Here is a 21,592-nt window from a genome sequence, read left to right on the forward strand (position 1 = left end):
CAGTAAATGCCATAGGTCTGCAAGAATAAATTGAGAAAGATTATTTACCTTTACCCTATTATTCCTTCTCTATTTTTATTTTTTTAAAAGAAGATAGGTGTGGCTACTAAATAGTCTTTCTCAGTGCTTTAAGAAGGAATGGATAGAAAATAATGTGACTTTTAAATAAATGTAATTTTCCATGTTTCTACTAAGAAAAATTAGCATCACATTATAAATCTCAGAATATCAGCCTATTTGGTGAGAAATAAATGAAAGAAAATGTTTCATTTTTCAGACTGGGCTTCTGTATGGACAGGATGTTAACTTGTGAATATCTAACATGTTGGACAGAGACACGTGGCACGGGGCAAAGGGCTGAAATAGCTTAAATGCTTGATTCTGTTCCTGGTGAAGCTTTTCTCAACTCAATACCAGGCAGTTAAATACAATTTATAAGCCTCCTACCTCTATGACAAGTATATCCCTTTTGAAGGGATTTTACTCTTTTGGTCCACGTCCATTTCATCAGTATTTCATGGAGCAGCATGATTATTTTGCACTAACCTATAGCACATAAACTACCAGGGATGTCAGTCTGGGCATGGAAATATTTGGGGAGTACAGGAACAATTGTATTTCATTGAAACAAGTTCTGAATAAGATAGCCAGAAATCAAGAAGACAACTGCTAGCCCAGGAACTGGGAAGCAGCTCTTCATTTGCAAAGATCTACTGGAAGTGTGTGTGGTTTATTCCTCTAGGTTAGGAGCAAAAAAAGTTACTGGAGCATCTCATATTCTATTGACCTTCAAAATTACTCAGCCCTCATCAAAAGGTTTTTTAAAAACTGGCAGGGAGGCCTAACTATTTCTTGTCTCCTTGGGACAATACACAAGGAGAGGGGAAAGCAAATCTTTCTCATCGAATTTCCATGTAAATGAAGGAAAAAGGAAAACACTCAAGAAATTTGCTCTATGGCATTCTGTAGAGGAATATATTTATATTGGTGCCTTACCTAGAAGAATGTGTTATCCAGAGGTCACCAAAGAGGTGTCATTGGTGAAACATCTCAACTGCTGTGCCATGCCAACCTCAGTATACTAAAGGCATGATTTTTTACTCCTTTTAATCTGCTGCAGGGGTGTAAAGACATAAGGATCTTCTTTGGGAAAGAAAAAAAGAAGACTTAATGGAATCAGATTGCCTAGAAACTATTTGGTCTTTGAAATGAACTGCTATTGTTAGTGCTGCCATAGAGATTATACTTTTAAAAGACTACTGTTTCTCCTCTGCGTTGCATTTATTTTATTTTATTTTATAATCCTGTGAAAAGAAGCATTTTCAAAAAGTCTGCGGAATGTCATGATTCCAACTGATCTCCTTTGTTTCTGTTATTAGATCAGATTTCTCCAGTCTCAACCTTCTGCAATAGCCCTTGAAAGAGTATGCAGTTGCTAGTATGAAAAGTCAGACATTTTCTGTGTTAGAAGATTATTCTCTACTTTTATGAGGTGTGCATCTTTTAAACATTTGAAATCTGCTGCCAAGTACAGTTCGTCGTGTGAAGATAAATAATGTCATTAAACTAAAAAAAAAAAAAACAACTCTTTAATGATTTGCAGCTATTCAGTGGGCTTAGCAATTTAAACTAACACTTCCTCAGAAAAATCACCACAGTTACTCAAAGTTCTAAGCCCAACAATCGTTTCAAGACAATGTGGCAGCATTCTTTTATAAAGTGGGTCACTGGTGATTCCCTGAAAGCTTAGCCCAGTAATTTTCATATTATTTTTATTGCTATGTCAGAGAAGAAATACAAAATGTGATTTGGGTTGTTAAAACCCGAATGGCATAACATTATTTCAATTTAGCAGGGACTGTCTAGGAATAAGGCATGCTTTGGAGGTCATTCTTAATTCCCTTGATTCCCAGTTGCTGTGAGCTGAGAGATTTATACTTTGCCAGCCCATTGTTTTGCCCTTTGTGATGGTGAAGGAAGAGATAAGCAAATTCTGACTACAGAGTTTTTCTCCAGTTTTTATTGTTTACTGTGTTTTTTACTGCTAAGTATCAGCAAATTAAAGAGACTAGCACTTAGCTCATATACTTTTTTTATTTTACACATGCATAGTAAATAGTTTCTTTATAGAAATAGCCAGAATATATGTAATTTTAATTTTTAATTACAAAGATGTTCAATAAATCTTAAAGCACAGGAAAACAGGGAAACACTTAATGCTAAAATGAATAAGTGATGACTATATATGAACAATTTTATCAGTAATTAAAACTAAATCTTTCTGTCATCCTAAACATGAAACAATTAGCATTTATTCATTTTCATTTTAACAAGCAGAAATAGGGAATAAACGGTTAAGATGTTAAGAAGTTAATAAGTTAAGTTAATAAAAGAAAAAAAATTGTTTTTCTATTGTTCTTATTCTAAATGCAAAAATCTTTCCTAAATTGAGGTCAAAATTTATCAATCAAACATGATTCTAAAAATCCATTTCCATTTGTAGCAGAGAAGGTGTACTCAGAATTATGCCACACATTAAAGATAAGATCAGAGTGCATTCTTGCTGATTCCATGGCACAGCCTGCAAGGAATGATGCACTGTAATGGATATTCCCTGCAAGGCTCAGCATGTCCCTCCTCTTGGGCCCTTTTGTAATTTGATATCTCTTCTTTCCACACACACTTACTAACTTCTAGGATCTTAAAACACATTAGTGTTTAATTGCAATTTTGGTGAATTTATTCTCTTGTCCACTCTGCTGTATCACTCAGAATTTATTAGGCTGATATTAAACACCAAAATTATGGTTACTCTGGCACTTCCTAAAAATATAGATGCAATTGTACACAAAGCATTTACACTTTTGTAACTAATTGATTTGTTTAAAGGGTCAGAGATTGTTCAAAACAACATTTTAGCAGAATTATTCAAAATTTTCCATGTTTACCTTCCTAGAAGTCATATGCCCAAGTACTGAAGCTTGTGAAAGCTTGAAAAGATTTTATTACTGTGACCTTTTCCGGTTCAGATTCCTAAGTGACTCATTATTCTTTGCTTGAAAATAAATGATGCTGTTTGACAAATGTGTTTTTCTATGAAAATGGAATCTCTAGACAGGTTCTCTGAGAGATCAGTACCTTCTTCTGATTTTTTGCCTAAACTTTAAAAATCTGAAGGCATGGTGTCACATCCCTTGCGAAGGTTAATTATTAAATTTTATGAACTCCTTTCAGATTCTCACAAGGGCTTTCAGAAAGCCCTATTATTTCAGAATATATTTAAATAAGTTTCGATTCTATTTTTCAGCCTTTGAATAGGCATGACACTGGAAAATATTTTTGTTCAGGGTTTTGTGTTAGTGGGTTGGTTTTTTTTGTTGTTGTTGTTTGTTTGTTTTGTTGAGTTATTTTTTGGTTTCATTTACCCTTTTCTGTTTAGATGTCAAAGAGTATTTCCACTCTCTTTCCAAGTCTGCCCTTCATGTTCTGGATAGAGTCTGCCCTTATAGAAATCAACAAATTATTTGTTTTTTTATTTGTTAAATAACAAAGAGTATGTTATATTTATCTAGAGCCATACTCAGCAACAGACCTATGAGCTAGTGGCCTGAGAGTACATCTTTGGATCTATATGAGCTGTAATGGGTGAAGAAAATAGTTAGATTTTCAGAAAAACATTAATGTGTACTGTTGATATGTTTAAAGTTTTGTTTCTTTATCAGATTCTTGATTTTAGTGAAGGGTAGCAAACCTGGAAAACAAATGCTTTTGAGAACAATTAATTCCAAAAGGTCATCATGACAAGAAAATAAATTATGAAGAAGTCCTTGAATTTTTATGTCTATGCTCTCATCCAAAGTGAGAGTTTATTCTGGTGGAGTTTACACAGATGATTATCTTCAGAGACTTTGGTCAGCGCTTCCGCTTCTAGGAACAAAACACGAATTCTCATCTTCTTGGAAACAATTTGCCTTTAAGAAAAGGGCAAGGGAAACCAAGAGAGATCTATTAATCCAAATGCTGGTCCCTTCTGAGGGTTCTTCTGAGTAAGATGCTCAGATTTGTTTTTGGAGTGGTGGTGAGAGGATAACTCTTTTCAGTAATCTGGCTCCTTGTCTTGCCTGTTTTGGTAATCAAACCGCGCTGAGAGTAGGATTACAAACTGAAGCCCTTTTGTTTCAGACAATAATCACACAAGCATCATCTGTTGTTAGGGAGATAGTCATCCAGGGAACAGTCATCAAAGATAGCATGATGTCTCTACCAAATTCAAGCCCATAAAGACTGTTCTATTGAAAGCAGAATGATCCCTTCCCATTTTATTTTAAGCTACACTAGCAGCTGCTGTAATACATAAAACAGCTAAATTATTTCAAAACAGCATTAATGAATTTAAATGAGACCTGCAATCTGCTCTTCTTCAGTCCAAACTTTCAACTACTTGGGATGAACAGAGACTACAATTTGAGGGATGTCATTCCTGTTATCTAAAAAAACTCCCATTGGGAATTATATATGTTCACAAATAATGGAGAATTATCCTTGTTGAGAAAACTGTAAACCAAAAAATTCTAGACTAGCAAGAGTCAGGACTTTCTTGGCTGTAATACTGATATTTTCCACAGTGGGGAGACAAAATTATTAGCAAATTGGTGTGGATGACAAAGCAGAGAAGTTAATATGTGGACATCATTGCAAAGCTGCCATTCAATGTACAGTTCCGAGGAAAAGATGCATGAAGCACTCTAGCTAAGGTAAACCTAACAAACAAAATCTTGTATATTTAATTTTGACAATATATTTATTAATAATTCAGTAGGAAATACGTCAGTAAAGGATTAGTCAATTATTACAGCAAAGTTTTTGTAACTTATTTTCATTGTAAATATTGACACGTGCCAATACTTATAACAGCAACAGCTTTAGGTACATGTCACAATCTCTGTTCCCTCTTTAAATACATGTTTATTTTGAGAGACATGGATTTGACAGATGGACCACTTGGTGAAAAAGGACTTGACTGGATGGCCACACTCAAAGGGTTGTGGTTGGCAGTTTGATGTCCAAATGCAAACCAGTGGCAAATGGTGTCCTCAGGGGTCGGAACCGGGACCGAACGAGCTGTTTGACACCTTAGTTAAACACAAACAGCAGGATTGTGTTTAATCAAACCTCAGCAAGTTTGTCAGCCAATGGCACCAAACTGTGTTGTGTGGTCAGTGTGCTGAAGGGCAGGGATGACATCTAGAGAGACCTTGACAGGCTCAAGGGGTGAGTCTGTGCAAACCTTCTGAAGTCCAGCAAGGCCAAGAGTGAAGTCCTGCCCCTGGGTCAGAGCAGCTCAAATACATCCCAAGCATAAACACAGGCTGGGCAGAGAGAATGGACTGAAAGCTTCCCTGAGGAGAAAGACTTGGCGTTGTTGCTTGTTGAGAAGCTCAACATGAGCTGTTACTGTGCACTTGCAGCCCAGAAAGCTAACTGACCTGGGCTGTATCAAGAAAAAGTGTGATCAGCAGGTCAGAGAAAGTGTTTCTATCTCTTTAGTTTTACTTTTTAAAAGAAAAAAAAAACCCATGACTTTTACAGCATTCTGTTTTGGTCAGGTTCATACTACTACAAAATATCTTTAGGCCATATTTATGAAAAATATTTTCCCTCATCTACTTACAAAATGAAAATACTATAGACTTGTCAAACTAGGATTTAGTTTGTTTGGTAAAAGTCTTATTAAGCATACCCTTAAATTCAAGTTCTTTGCTCTGTTGGTTCAGATGCAGTCTTTTAAATTCAGAAACTGCTTCACAAACACTGGATATTTGAGGAGAGCTCTTTTTGTATGTATGGAGTCAGGACCTCTCAGCAAGCTAAAAATGTAATTTTCTTCTGAGGTGACTGTATTATCTGAAGAGAGCTACTTGTTTGTGAACTATACAGACAGTTCATTGCTGCCTGATATCCCAAGATATTAATCCAGAATTAACAAATGCATTGCCCAGTTCCCTAACTTGCTTTGCTGATGCAAAGCTACACTCAGACATTGCAGTACGCCAGGTTAGTCAGCAAGATAAAAGGATGGCATCATGAACTTCATCAGCAAGTTGAACCAAGGGTTCAGTGAGTCCTAGCAGATCGTAGTGATGATGTCTGTAGCTCTGCTTTTATCTCCTTTCTCTCCCACATCATCTGATGCTTCCTTGAAGATTCCTCATTTACAGCAAAAGCGAATAGCACGGCCACACAGTTCAGGGAAATAAATGAATGCTCAGTGCTGCCCCAAAGTCAGGTAGAGGCAATAGTGGAAGTAGAACAACTCAGTAGATGGTTTTCAACCGTAGAATCAAAGCAGGAAAACATTAGGATTTAAAATCTAAGGAAGATTTATGTTCCTTCAATGTGTTTGAAAGACAAATATTTAATAAAGTAAGCATAAGGATGTACCTACACTATAATCTTCATGTTGGATCTGACTCATTTTACTTTAACAAATTAATATTTTCATCTACCTGTGACAATTGAAATTAAATTTCTTTTGGTGGACACCTGTCAAACTGCTGCAGAGTTTCATTATAATAAGTCCCTGTGTTTAAAACTTGAAGAGTCTGAATGGCATCTTGCATTGACTTCTACCATACCTTCTGTTTCATCCAGTGCTAATTAGCCACTTCATTTATAGTGAAGTATTATAACCTGACTTTCCTGCCTTTCACCCTCTCTTTAGAACTCTCTGCAAAGCTCCTAAGTTTGATCCCAGTTGTCCTGTCTTGGGAGAGGCACCAGCAAAGAAAATACAACATTTAGAATTTTTTAACTAGCACAAAATGCATGTACAAGATGAAGGGAACCATAGGCAGGGTGTGATGGAGCAAGACAACATTTTAAGACTCCTATTTGACTGTGCAGTCTTCAGCAGTGCCTCAAGCCTCCATCTGCTCCTCCTCTGATTCTGCTGTATTTGTCCCTGTGCTGTTAAGAGTTCTTTCTCTCAGCTTTCTCCTATAGTTGTTGGGGGTTTTTTTGTTGTTTTTTGGTTTTTTTTTGTTTGTTTGGTTTTTTTTTGTGAGGAGGGCGTGTCTTTGTCTTTTTCTTCAAACAAGTGGTTTTTTTAACTCTGCTTTGTACTTCCAGACATAGGGTGGAGAAAATATAGTTTTTCTTGAATGTGGTCAATACTTTAATTTTCTCAGCTCCGGAGCAGTGTTTCAGATCTTCAGTATATGAGAATATACTGATATTTCTGTGAGGATAGTCCTTCAGAAGACCCTCAGTACAAGTCTTGTCTCAGCTTATGAAGCATGATGGAGGACAGAGTAAAAATAGTGTTAGAAAGAAAGACCCTACTGATTCAGTAGATCAAAGTGAAATTTGGAAATAGGTTTTCCTCAGTGTATACACTCATCTAATTTTTTTATTGGATTTTTATCAGAAGTGATAAAAGTTCATGTTTTTATGTGGTTTGAAAAGATTAAGCCTATACAAGAGTGTAGTGGATTATAAACTTCCATGATACTTTGGTGTTGTTCTAAAGAGCCTTCATTCACTCATGAGCAGCTGCTCTATACGCAGGCCTGTGCAGTGCCATGTGTGCAGATTTGTGGAGGAATTAAACCATGGGTTCAGGCTCCACTACCTGGCCCTGAGAGTGGCCCCATGAGAGGTACCCAGTGCCTGGGACTGCCCTGGTGCCACAGCTGCTCCTGACTGGGACGGGGGGAGCCCTGCCATAGCCCCCGCCCATGGGGACCTGCAGCCCTCATGGTGCCCCCAGTGAGTCTGCTCAGGGCAGAAGACACTGCTTCACACAATTTGTTTAATGTTTTTAAAGTAAAAAATAAATGCAGTGCAGTAAGAGATTTAAATATTATTTTGATGTTCCTTAGCCCTATACTGTCATATATGTTCCTTTAGGCTTTGTGTCATCAAACTGAGAAGGAGGCAATGAGGATTTCTGTCATAATGCAAGCTGGGGTGCTCTGTTCACCATTGAAACCATAGCTTCACCCTACATTAGCTATACAATTAACAAATCATAAAAAAAAATAAAATGAATCCTGTGGCAGCAGCTCTCTGGCCAAAGACAGCAAGACACAACTTCCCAGGCATTGTCCTGGGGAAGGCTCTGAGAAGACCAGGGAAAAAAAAGAATAAACAATTCTTATCTTCACTTGCTGCGCCTGTTGCTGTGAACATGTGGGATGTGTTATGGAGATTTGTTTACCAAAGGGTGGTTTCTTAATTGGCCGATGGTGATGGTGTTTAGATTGAAGGACATTTGGGTCCACGTGTATTGTAACTGTCACAAAGGGCGATGAGTTTCTTAATAAGTATAGTGTAATAAAATAATTGATCAGACTTCTAGAATCATAGAGTCAATACTAATTATTACCTGTCTGGGGGCCTACAGAATCCTGTTTTCAAAAAAAAAAAAGGTGAGGTGTTTTTGTGCAGGAAGCAGCTTTTTTATTAGTTGCCTGAGCTGCAATAAGTAAAAAATTGAGAACCTTTGATTATTCATATCTAATTAAATTTCTTTCATGAATCTCTATGGGCATAAGATTTAGTAGCAGTGCTAAGAATAAGCTTTCCTCTTTCTTTGTAAGTAGGAGTCATAAGCTCCTCATCTACCTCTGCACTCTCTGGACAAAGCAGTTAGCGTTGACAAGCCCTCAAATCAGTAGTGTTGAAAGGGATATATTCTGCCCTGGTAACACTGAGCATAAACCTAATATTTGCTTAAAAATAACCTTACTTTAGGGTTTTTTTGTCAGGGTAAACAGCATCTCCATTTCTCTGGGAATTGTCCTCCACTTAAGCAACTATATGTTTCAGCAAAGTTTTTTGATATTCTGTTCTTTAAGTTTGCAAGAAATTCTAAAACTTGTACACAGAGTTAAACTTAGGGAATTACCTTGCCTGTCCAAAATACATACCTAAAAAAGCACCCTATTCTTGTAGCAAATTAGTTTTTAGATATTGTAGAGTGAAATATCTTGAAATACTGCATATGCTTTTAAGATTTCATTGAAAAAAAAAAAGTTTCAGTGACTATCTGACAGCAGGTACAAAACCCAGAGTACACCAGAGAATGCTAAATGCTTATCATTACTTCTACTTTAAAAGCTGGAAATTAATTGATATGGGACCAAGGCACATTTTAAAAATATATTTATATTACAAATTGAAGTCCATGGAGTTGGTGAATGGTTTGGGGTGGAAAGGACCTTAAAGTTTATCCAACCCTACTTTGGGCAAGGACACTTTACACTGGAACAGGATGCTCCTGTCCAACCTGGCCTGCAGCAGTTCCAGGAATGGGCACTGACGGCTTCTCTGGGCAACCTGCTCCAGTGCCTCAGCACTCTTACAATGAAGAAGTTCAAGTTAGTAGATTGAGACAAGATAATAGTCAAAGCTCTGTCAGTATCTAATGGCTTGTATATAATAGAGCTAAAAGCTTCTTGGTGAACAGCTAATACTTGTTCCATTAGAGCTGTGCTAAGATCCTCAATTGCTGAAACCTCAGGATTTTCTTACTACACGTGTTTTCATTAACTGTTCATTTGCACATAATTACTGACAATGCATGCACATTAAACAGAAAATAGGCTTCTGTCCTAAATGGATCAACCTCAGTGAAGAATGTCCTGACTCCTTTAGCTAGGGCCCCATTGTGTGCAATGATTGCAGCTATTAGGCATCACAAAACAGTAAAGTGTGCACAACTGTGAGCAGGATGTGTAAGGCAATGAATAATGGTCAATGGCTGCAGCAAGGATGTTATCCCTGTATCTTCTGTTTAAATGGGATCTAATGCAGGTCTCTGAGGAACCTCACTCTGAATTGTTATGTTCTCCCTATATTCTCTCCAGGGACACTAAGAATGGAAGTTACTATGGGGGCATTTCAAGCATGATTGTCTCTGCTTGACACGATACCAGCAACTAAAAACCTTTAATTTTACAGATCTTTTATTTCTGATTTTTTTCACTCTTCTAAATTACATTTTATCATAAACCAATGACACTGATGTAATGAGTGTGTTTTCATCTCCTCTAAACTCCCCCCTTCCCTTTTTTTTTTAAGCTCTAGACACCATCATGAGCCCCAGTGCCATAGCAAACAAAGCACACCTCTTCTAGATCCACCTCAGAATTTCTTATCCCAAAATGGTGGGCAAACATCAGCAATGGCAGTATTTATTTTAGGAATGTTTATTGTCTCCAAATAATGTGCAACAGGTGAAACAAAATCAGTATTTCTACCTGTTATGACTGCACTGGTTGCTGAATGAATCCTCATAGTGCCATCATTTGTTTCAAAATGACACATTCTGGGCAGTGGCTGCTGCCAGTACTGGTGAACTGTCTAGGGTTTACACTCTTGCTCTCTCTCTTAAACAACTCTTATACTCCTTTGTTTTCTTCTTTTGAAGAAGTGTTTTCCAGAATGTGGACTTCAGAGACATCCAGCTCTTATTTTCAGAGGACGTTTCATACAATCAAAAGTATGGAATGAAACTATTCTAGCTGTACTCAGTCATTGTGTATAAATGTTAAATGTACTTTTTAAAAGATTTCTAGAGCCTAAAGATAAAGGTTTTACAGTTTTACAATTACCCTGCTCTGTGCACATCTCAGGATGTCAACTTTATTTTAGGAAGTGTAGGCTGACTGGTATTCAGCTTCTAATCTACTGTACTTTTTAGATCCTTTCTTACAGAACCAATACCTAGCCAGCTGTTATTCAACCTCCTTGCATTTGGTTGATTGGATCTTCTTAATTTGACAATTTACATTTGTTTCTCTGGAGTTTTTTTTGTTTTTTTAATATGATTTCTGTGGCCTGTCAGCATAATTTTCAATGCTGTCACTGACCTCCAACAGTTATGTGATTCATCTCACCTTGTTTAATCTGGAAATGTAACAATCAAAATATTTTTCCCATCATGTAAACAGTTATTAAATAATGATGAGCTAACAACAGGAAGTGTAGAAGTCCATTTGATATCTGGCCTTCCAGAGTATTGGCCTTTGGTCATCCTGATGAAACAATGGGAGACTTTTATTACAGAATTGATTTTGGAAGCTGTAGTTCACAATTCTTCATGAGAATAATCTCCTTTATCTAATTGTAAAAGGAAAATTTAAAAAAGAGAAAGTAATGCAACCCCATAAACTGTTTTACTTCTGGTTTACTTAATACCTCTTATAGCTCCTATTAATCTCCTGGCGTTATAATCAATGAAGAGTTAATAAGATTTGTGTGTGTGGTATGAAATTCACTGCCTGTGAAATAAATTTACCTTGCATCTGCATCCACTTCTAATCCCTCAATCAATGTGTGAGCACAACAGCCCCAGGCAACTGGGAGGCAGGAACAGACAGGTGACTGTCACTTCTTGCAGGTCAGAAGTAATCCAAAATACACGGTGTTCCCAGTTCATTTACAGAGGCTGGGCTGGCTGCTATTGGAGAGGGAGTGATCGTGTTCTTTCTCAGTGTTCAGATGGGGAGTATGGACTAGAATCCAAAACCCTGTGTAAATAATAGAAGCATCAACTGTTGTTGCATGTATTTTTTAGAATGTACCAAAAATCTTTTATTTTAGGCATCACTTCTCAAGGAAGTAAAAGCTCAGCAGTGTTATTCTAAAATAGATTTTGTAGTTATGATTTATTGGCATAATAATAGTCAGTCAATAGCATAGATTCATGGGCAAATACACTTATGCTAAGTTTTGAATTCTGCAGAAACTAGATGCATTTCTGGTGAGCTTTTAAAACTTCCTGGGGGCTTTCACAATAGGAGCTGATAAAATTTTATGGAATGCTCCACTTTTATGTTTAGAGTATGATGGGAATCATTCTACCCAGTACAACAGGGCAGAAATTAACAGAATAGTTTTGAATGAGCTACTCATAAACATTTGCTGCATTTATTTTACAAGTTAACATTTTGCTCGTCGCAAACTGTTCCTTTGAAAGCACACAAAGTGTGTGTGTGTGTGTTATGGAAGTACAGCACATGCCCAGGAAATGGAAGCATTATTTTGTAAGTCTTCTTGATTGAAGGAGTTGAACCCACATGTCCCAAATGCCTCATCCAATTATTTTGATGACAGCAATCTCTATAATTTCTGGGGAAAACAAGGTGCTGTGTGGCTGTGCATGCTAAATCTGGGGGCCTGGAAAAAGAAGCAAAAGGAGACAAGTTCTGGCTTAATAGTTTTAACACTTCCATAGGAAAGAAAGGTTCCCAGGGTTACAGTATTTTCTCCTGGTATTTCTGATGTGCATTTCATCCATTTTAAGACAGAAAGTTTTGAATTAGCGGCTTGGAATCCTAAGCCTGATCTACCACAGGTAAGACCAGAGGGATTCTCTGTCCATGAGTATTTGAAATTCCAGTTTTGAAAGGCTACATAAATATTTGTCATGGTGGGAGAAAATATCACTGTTTTCCAGAGAAATTATTTTTGAGAAGTTTTTAATTTTTGATCAATAATCTCAAATCAAGATTTTGAAGAATGTCATTATAATATCTCCCAGCTATGAAAATTGCTAGCAACACCCTAAATATACTGCAATTTAGTTTGTGACCTGATAGTCGTGATACTTATCTTGTGACCTGAATATATGTAAATCTTTACTTGAGTTATATATTCCGTTGTTGTAGTCTGAAATTTTAATTTTGGAACAGCTATTGTTAATTATCAGGATGTTGCAGCATTATGGTAAGATATTATGTATTTCATGAGTTCTTATTGGTAATACGTAATTGGTAAACTGGAAGCTCTGCCTCTTCTAAAACCATCTAAGAGCTTCTTCTTAGTGTTAAACCATAAAATGCAGCTATTAATAAACAGTCCTGTTCAGCAGCTTAAATCTGTAAATGTCTGTGAGGAAGTTAAATGCAGTAGTTATTTAGGCCAGCCACAATGCTTTGTGACCTTGGATCTCAGTACAGGCTGAGATTGCAGCTGAAGGTAAGCAATAGTCATAGAGCTGCTACTTTCCTCTGAAGCAGTGAAGTTTCTCCTGTGTTGGGATTATTAGGTAGCTGGTTGGTGCTAGGGCAGTGAAATAGCAAGTAGAGTTTGGCCAGAAATCAAAGGCATTGAGATATGCTTTTCAAAAATTAGCTAAACAAAGCAAGAAGATCAACACTAAAAATGAAGCAGGGCTAAGGAATGCCATCCCACATGGAATAACGCGTCTGGGCAGTTTCAAAGCTTTGTTCAGTGCAGCTAAATGCTCTGCAATTTTAACAGGAGAAGTTTTAGTCCTGTTTGCAATCCTTTCTTCTTTTTACACTTCTACTCTTCTTCATAATAATAGGTCAGGGCTTATGAAATTGCAATGTGATTGTCAGTAGTGCAGGAAAGCTGACATACATTGGTGGGGTGCAGAACAGAGCAGAAAGAGCTGCTCTGCTATACCTACCACTGGTTTAGTTGCATATCATCAATGCTTGAATTCTTTACAAACCAGTTAAATGGTGATAATATTTGTAGAAATTACTCTGCTTTAAATTATGGTACACAGGGTGATGTATCAAAATGGTAAAGCTACCTTATCCTTGTATGCCTATTTCTCTTCAGCTCCTTGTTCATATTCAAAAGGCAAACTCATCATATGGACTCTTGTCTTTGTCAGGAAGCAACTTTCCTGTGAAATCTCACTCACATACTGAATTGCTGCTACTCAAATGTTTTTATCTGTAATCTTGCTTATAGTGTGCTGATGTCTTAAAAGAATTATATCATAGATAATTGATAAAATAGTGAACTTCCAAAGTGTTTTATCATTATTTCTGTAAGCACAAAACTGTTTTCAATCCATGTATTTTTAAGGGGCAGCAGCAACTCTTCTCAGGTTATTTGTAGTATTAAAATGTGAGAAATTTTCTCCCATTTGAAATGAGCAGGTTTGAGACAGGCATTGGTGAATAGTTGTTCTGGATTTCAGACACTTTTGAGGAGCAAGGTGTCAGGGTGTGGTGAAGGTGGACTGTCCAACCCCAAGAGTGACACTGGCGTAGCCCGTGCCCTCACCCATGGGGTGCAGTTTCACAGTCTTTGAACATGGAGGGTGGGTATGGGGTCTGTCAACAGCCTCTGGAATGGCCTGGTGAGCCACGGCCAGGGGCTCTAGCCAGGAGCAGAAGATGACAGGAGAGAGGGCTGGACGTACCACATGTGCGAGGAATCCATGATGAGATGGGCTGCCTGGAGTGTTGGCAGCATCCAGGTGGGGCCAGAGGTGGAGCTGGAGCCCAGCAGTCCTGCAGTGTCACAGAGGCAGGGACTGACATCCCCAGAATGAGCTTGTCCCTGGCCCAGCAGGGGAGGTGTCAGGCTAGGCTGGGCAGGGACACTCAGGCCCACTACTGATCTCAGGACCTGACAACAGGTTGTCAAAATCTGGTTTGAAGAAGTGTAAAGGGCTTGCCAGTTAGTCTGTGAGAGAGAGGGGATAAATGAAACACTTGTTTCTCCCTTTCCACAGCTCTAAAGTGCAGAGGGAGCTCATATAGTATGAAGTGTAACGCAAAATTACACAACTTTCCTAACATTTCAAATGGCAGGATAGGGCAAGCATTAAATTAGAAACAGGTAATGTGTAAGGCTCTCAGATTACCCTGTGTTAGAAAAATTGTGTTTCCAGTATCAGCTGTGGAAAGCCATTGATGTTGGTGTGATGTAAACTGATAACCTGAGTGATGGTAAGGGAGGGTTATTATTTTGTGTATAAACATTCTGTCAGAAGATCCACAGTGGAGCTTCATCCTCCACATCCTTCTGTCCTTCATCTTGAGGGATAATATCTTTCTCATTAGTAACTCAGATGGATACTGATAGATACTGATGCCTTCAGTTGTAGCTTTCATATTTTCTAGAAACTGTACTGCATTAGTGTGCAACCCTGGGCTTCATATAAAGTTTAGCAAGTTCTCTTCACAGTTTAGTCAGACAAAACAATCCTTTTCCAGCCTGAAAACCAAGGAAACCATTGTAGCTTCGAGCTCAAAAGGAATAAACAATAGAGAATTGAGGAGAGCAGTCTGGGAGGATGGGGCTCCATAACCTGAAGCTGTAATCAGACAGTTGGCCCCAATATGTAAATGGACCAAAACTTATAAAAGTGTGAAAACTCATGACCTGGAGTCCATCTTGGGTCCATCGTGGGTGGAGCCATGGCCAGGCTCTTGTACTGCCCAAGGTGTATTCTTTGAAGGCATTTTAATAAATACTTTAATCCTTTAACACTGTCTAGCCTCTGTTCTAGGTAACCTCTTTAGGCATCACTACTATTCAGGAAATTTTTGGAAATAAATCATTCTTGTAATGTTTATTGATAGGCAAAATACTTTAAAAGTTCTGTTACTGTCTGGAAAAGAACTTGCTTATTTTATCAAGTAACTATTCAGAAAATTTTATGAAGACTGAACTTTTTCAAAAATGCTTTTGTCGTAACATAAGCTCAAACTTAGAGTTAATTTAAGTTACATCTTGTAAATTTATTTTTCAAACATGTTATATAACTGCTACTATTCATAAATTAGAAGATGCAAGAAAAGTACTTATATAGGAAACTAGAGAATCCAGCTGTTCTGCCATGGTTTTGCTGCAAATGGCTAGTCTTTGAAAACTTGACAGAAAAAGGAGTTTGAATTTCACAAACCCATAAAGTGAATATACTTAGATTGGAAAAGGGGTAATATAGCCTCAATTTTTAAAAAGGGAAGTAGAGAGGATCTTGGAAACTATAAGGTGGGCAGTCTCACCCTGGTGCCTGGAAAGATCATGGAGCAGATCCACCTGGAATCTGTGCTAAGGCACATGGAAAATAAGGAGGTGAATGCTGACAGCCAACAAGGCTTCACTAAGGGCAAATCGTGCCTAACAAATTCGAGGGTCTTCTGTGGCAGGTTTACAGTAGTGGTGGCTGGGGGAAGAGCAGTTGATGTCCTCTACCTGAACCTGCGCACAGCATTTGACACTGTCCCACAAGACATCCTTGTCTTTAAAGTGAAGAGACATTAATTTGATGAGTGGACCAGTCAGTGGATAAAGAATTGTCTGCATGGTCTCACTGAAAGAGTTGTGGTCAGTGGCTTGATGTCCAAGTGGGGACCAGTGACAGCTGGCATTCCCTGGGGGAGTGGTACTGGGACCAGCCTTGTTTAATTAACATCTCCATCAGTGACGTGGACATGTCAGCAAGTTTAAGGTCCCTTCCAACTCAAACCATTCTGTGATCTTATGTTTCTGTTATTCTACTGCTATTGTAAATATTTCAGGAGCTCATTTAGTTGCCTGAAAACACAAACATAATTATCCAACAAAATTATACTTGCAGTATTAAAACCTTGTCAGTTTAGGCAGAGGTGGAATTTCATCTTGATACAAGAGCAAGGCTACTAACCCTCAAAAAGCAAAGATACGGAGTGGTCAAGGGACTAACACAAGAGCAGATAAGTGGTGTTAGATATCTTGCATCCCAATATTGTGCCATCAGTTGAGTGATGGTCATCAATGCATACAGATTTGAAAGGAAGGCCTTTTTCTTTATTTGGAAGGGCAGCATTTCAAAATCACACTGACATCTTTGAATTTTTCCTCTTTATCTGACTTTATGTATTTAAGACTATAAATAAACTCTTTTATTTATTATTTTCTACATCTCCCCTTAGAAGTTAAGTAACACAGCAATCATCTTTCAACTATCTTTCTTTAAACATTGCTGTTGAGCTAAACTTTATGACTATTGCCTGTAGGTTTGCTGCCAGGTTGCTGTAATGGTTTTTGTTTGCTGTCCAGAAGAAGAAATTATGGTTTCAAATTTTTCATTAATTTGTCAGCCTAATTTGCATAATGAGAACACATTCCTTATGTGTGCCATTAAATATGCTGGAAACATCAAGTATGTTAGTCCAGTTTGGTTATATTTTTTGTTGAAAAAAAAATTTTCCTTAGTTTCAGATTCTTATTTCTTTACGATCATGAGTTGCGAACTATTATCTACTTCTAATAACAATACAAGATTGTTTTAAACTTAGGCTGATGTATTTTTTGTCTCAAGTAAAGGCTCCCAGAAATGAACAGAGACTTCTCTCCATCCTTTGTTCCCTTACCCTGATATTAAATAACTCCCTGCCTCACTATCCAAGGATTTTCTTTCCTGCTCTATTTGCATCAGCACTCCTGACTGGCTGAGCCACCTTGGTGAATTATCTGGGACTGTGAAGGGCACCCTGCTGACCTGGATCCCACAAGGTCCTATGAGACCATTTGAAAGAGACCATCATCTCCCTTTTGTTTGTCTTTGCTGAATCTGTACTTCCTCTTTTTAGCCCCTGCAGTTCCCCAAAATATGTGTTGCATAGTTTTCAGCTATGTGACTATTTCAGTCTGTGGTTCAGAAGGGCAAGATATCCAACTGTTTCTTCAAAATAGGTTCCTCAAGCAAAGGACATGTTAAATTTCAAGTATCTGCAATCTGCTACAATTTATTTGTCTCGTAATAGAGAAAGCACAATCCAGAAATCTTATTCATCACATAATACAGAAAAAAGGCACGTAGTGAAATATTTAGAAACACATTAAGCAATCTAAACATGCAAAATATGCATGTTTAAAAATATGTTTGCTAGTCCATGTTCTGTTCAATTACTATTGTTGACATTACTTTTTTACATAAGACTAAGAAAATAAATATTCAGCCCATATCCGGATTCCTTTTCATTGTAGAATCATTTTAAATTATTTTATAGGTTTAAGTGATACATGTTTCTTAATGGAAACTTTTGGGAAAAGTAGATTGTTTTTTCATACACAGAGATACATTAAATAATCCTAAATTTCTCCAGATAGATTGCCTGGTTTACTATACCTTGTATGATGGATGGAGTCAATAAAGAGTATCTTTAAAAGAAGGCAATAATGAGCACCAGGTTCAATAGGAAAAGTCATAATGCAGTTAGTTGGAAACCTCTCCAAAGGCTCCACTGAGTTCCTATTCACAATGTGCCCTGCAGGACAGATGCCATATTGGCTTTTGGCTATCTCAGTTTAAAACACTGTCACCGTTCCTTCAACCCTTACTGCTTGCTTAATCTTCTTCTTTCCTTTTTTTTTTTTTTTTTTTATTTTTATTTTTTTTTTTGTCATGAAACACAACATGCTTGAACTTAGGAATGCTTCTTAGCGTGGAGGAACAGGGATGATTTGGAAAGTAAATGCAGTAGCTTATTGGCTTCCTGTTGCTTTTGACTGGTTTTTCATGAGTTCTTCATAATTTGATTGCTGAATCCTTTTGTTTGCAGGGACCCTGGAAAGGACTAATTTTATGGAGTTTTGTATTTGAACAGGTATATTTTCTTTTAGCTACCATTTTTAGAATTGCTAGGGTTGACTTTCTGTTTTAGGTCAGCTCATGACAATGAATTGATGAATTGACACATTTATGAAATCACATTGATTCTGATTTTAATTTTTCCTTGCATTTTAGGAATTTAAACTTTTTTTTTTCTTTTTTTTTTTTCTTTTTTTTTTTTTTCTTTTTTTTTTTTTTTTTCCCCAAGATGTTTGAATTGTGTTCTGGACATACCAAACTGTCCTTTACACCTTGTGAGATCTAATATCATTCTATTCAGGGATTTGTAAAGAGCTGCCACATAAAAGGAGAATATTACTGAACAGGCATTTTTGTCATTACCGCAGAACAGTCATGAAATATCTTGAAGATTTCAGAGGATGTTGCAATATTCTTTTGCTTTTTTCTTATTCTTTGAAGGGCATATGATGGAGAAAGATAATGCAGCAGTTTTTAACATGTATAATAAAACATTCTTCAAAGTTAGAATAGCAGTATGGGAAGAAAAATTGTTTTCAAATAATTAGCCAACCAACATCAGCTAACAGAGAATCATCCCCTTAAAGTTATTTTAAGGGACTGAGCCCATGGAAAATTTCTTACTTCGGTTGAGTTTGATTCAAGTATTGGGAAAGGCCCATAGTAAGTACAATAAGGAAACCAAAATTTTCTTTTCTATTTCCTGCCTTATCAAGGACTGCCTTACTATAGTTAATTTAATGTCTGCTGAGCTGTTTTGGGAAGCATGTGTCTATGTGTATGCATTTTCCTCACAGTGAGTATTTATGACAATTGAAGAGAAAAAAGATTCCTGGCATGTCCCCAGAGATTGTTAGTCTTGATATACAGCTGTATTTCTAGTTCTATCTCAACTGGAAAATTAGATACTTTCTGATGCAAATGCTATGCTATGGCAATTTTGTGTCAAGCAGTGACACCATCGACAGAAAATAATTTTTTAAACAATTATTCATATGCCCAGTTAAAATTTGTGTGCAAAATATTTCTGCAGAAAAATTTTGCATCTTTTCAGTGCTTTGGTTCACACAAACAAACAACCCACTCCTGAAAATTTGAAGTTGTAAATACTACTTAAAGATGAAAAAATATTTCATCTTTGGCATTGTATAAAGAAATAGCAGCCAAAAATCCCTGGTTCTAAAAGACTTTCTTAGTCTACTATTCACCCTTGGACTACAGCAGTCTTGAGCCATTAAGTCATAAGGGTATGTAAAACATGTTAAAATAGATTCAGCTTAAAAAACAGCAATTATAAGTTTATATTTATAAACTTATATTTATATATAACTTATATATATATATTAACTATTTATATATAACTATTTATATATAACTTATATATTTATAAACTTATTTATAAACTTATATTTATATTTGTATTTATATAAGTTTATAAATACCATACATTGTCTTGGCTTTTTAATGGAAGTAACTGAAAATCAGAAAAAAAGAACAACCATAAAAATGACTTTTGTAGATGTATATGTAAACTGTCTATCTAAGTATTGCTTAAAGAAACAGCAGACTTGCTCTGCTCGTTAAAATCAGAATTTCTTAATGTTATTTTAAAAAATAAATAAATTCCAGCTAAGTGACTAGTAAAAGAGTTTCTTCCTTTCAAAATTCATTGCTGAGAGAAGGCTATTTCCAATGCATGAGATATCACACTGTACTTAAGTGTTAAGAATTTGACTTCTCAGAATTATGCCTTTTATTTTGTTTTCTAGTTTAAAATCTACCTATGTTACAGTGTCTAGGCCTGGGGCATACTCATTGCAGCAGTGAAGGCATTTCCTGTTGACTTTGTTGACTTGTTGTGAGATTCCCCTTGGGATGTTCCTTTTATATTTTCTTTTGACTTGCCTATTTTATTTTCACAACCAATTTCACAAGGGTGACATTTTCTAGAACAGTCAATTTATGAGGCATTCACCCGGAACAAGAGATGTTAAATATCTGTTTTGAATCACTCATATGAATAACCTGAGGCAGATTTCCCAACCGCCCAGACAACTTCCAGAGCTGTGAGGCACCAGCTCCAGTAAACCGTTCTTTACTTTGCATTTCCTTTGGTTGAGCTTTTGGTTTTTAAAATGTGGAGAAGACCAGAAATAGTTCTCCTCCTTCACGAAAGGGAGTGTAAACAGAAGAGAAGGGTTGGAAGGCTCTGGGGAGAGCCTATGTAAGATCTGATTTGCTGCTTATATTGCTGTAAGGACGCAGTGGCTGCTGTTGGGAGTCATCCCTCCCTTCTTTTTTCCCTTTGGCAGCAAGTTCTTTCTTGTATTTCCAAAGACAGCAGCAGACTTTACTTTCTAGGGATTTATCACAAGTCATGTAGGCAGCAGCTAGTTTAGCTTATGCCTTTAAGTTGGACCTGAATCTCTGAGAATAAATGCACATGAGAATGTCTTCCATGGTGATAATGCTTAAAATGCAATTCCTGCTATATTATTATAATAATATTCCCTTTATTGGCTTGACAACTTAAATTAGTGATATATGCATGGACCATAAGAAGATTTTCATTTACTGAAGAGTTTCTTATTGATATTATTATATTTACTGAGGCTTGCTTTGATAGAATCAATCTTTGTAGCTGCTCCACAGCTTCCCTACACAAAAATCTATAAATACAAATAAATATGTGCATACACATACATATGCAAATACATGTACAAATTTGAATTTATTCACAGTGATCAGCAATATTATCTTTTGATGTGTGGTCAAAAAGGATGTATTTGGATATGCTTTCACAGTCAGAACGTATTTACTGGATTTGTAATTGCGTAGTAAGATGCTGTGGTTCTTTGGGCAATATTTATTAGTCTCACACAGAGCAAGGAGCTGACTCTTGCTGGTTCCCTGGAGGCTGAAGATATCAGCTGCAGGATTTCCTGCGGCATCAGTTAGTGCAGTGACTGAGAAATGAGATTTTGATTTCAGAAAGCTTGACTGAGGTCTGCAGTAAAATGTGGCATAACACATTGTGGTATCTACTCACTGTGCTCCTGGAAAATTAACCTTTATTGCTAGCTTCTAAATTTCTGAAAATCTGTATTGTTTATAACTGCCAGTGGTCATGCTACAATTTAAATTTTAAGGTTAACTAAAAAATGTTAGTATTACACATAATTTACCTCCTAGCAATCCCATATTTCATATTTAATTTTTAAGTTGCCTAAATTTTCT

General features: G+C 36.8%; 1 protein-coding gene across 5 annotated transcripts in view; it reads left to right on the forward strand.

Moving 5' to 3' along the window:
* Window positions 1–21,592, forward strand: part of IL1RAPL1 (interleukin 1 receptor accessory protein like 1) — a 687,863-nt gene that overhangs the window by 61,878 nt on the left and 604,393 nt on the right. Inside the window, exon 1 of one of the 5 annotated variants that reach the window (XM_038131517.1) lies at window positions 18,353–18,371. The exons of the other annotated variants lie outside the window; for them this stretch is intronic. The gene's annotated coding sequence lies outside the window, so the exon portion shown is untranslated. Of the gene's footprint in view, window positions 1–18,352; window positions 18,372–21,592 lie in introns of those variants that run through there. 5 annotated transcript variants of the gene reach the window in all.

The sequence above is a fragment of the Motacilla alba genome, chromosome 1 (genome assembly GCF_015832195.1).
Source record: "Motacilla alba alba isolate MOTALB_02 chromosome 1, Motacilla_alba_V1.0_pri, whole genome shotgun sequence".
NCBI classification, from domain to species: domain Eukaryota; kingdom Metazoa; phylum Chordata; class Aves; order Passeriformes; family Motacillidae; genus Motacilla; species Motacilla alba.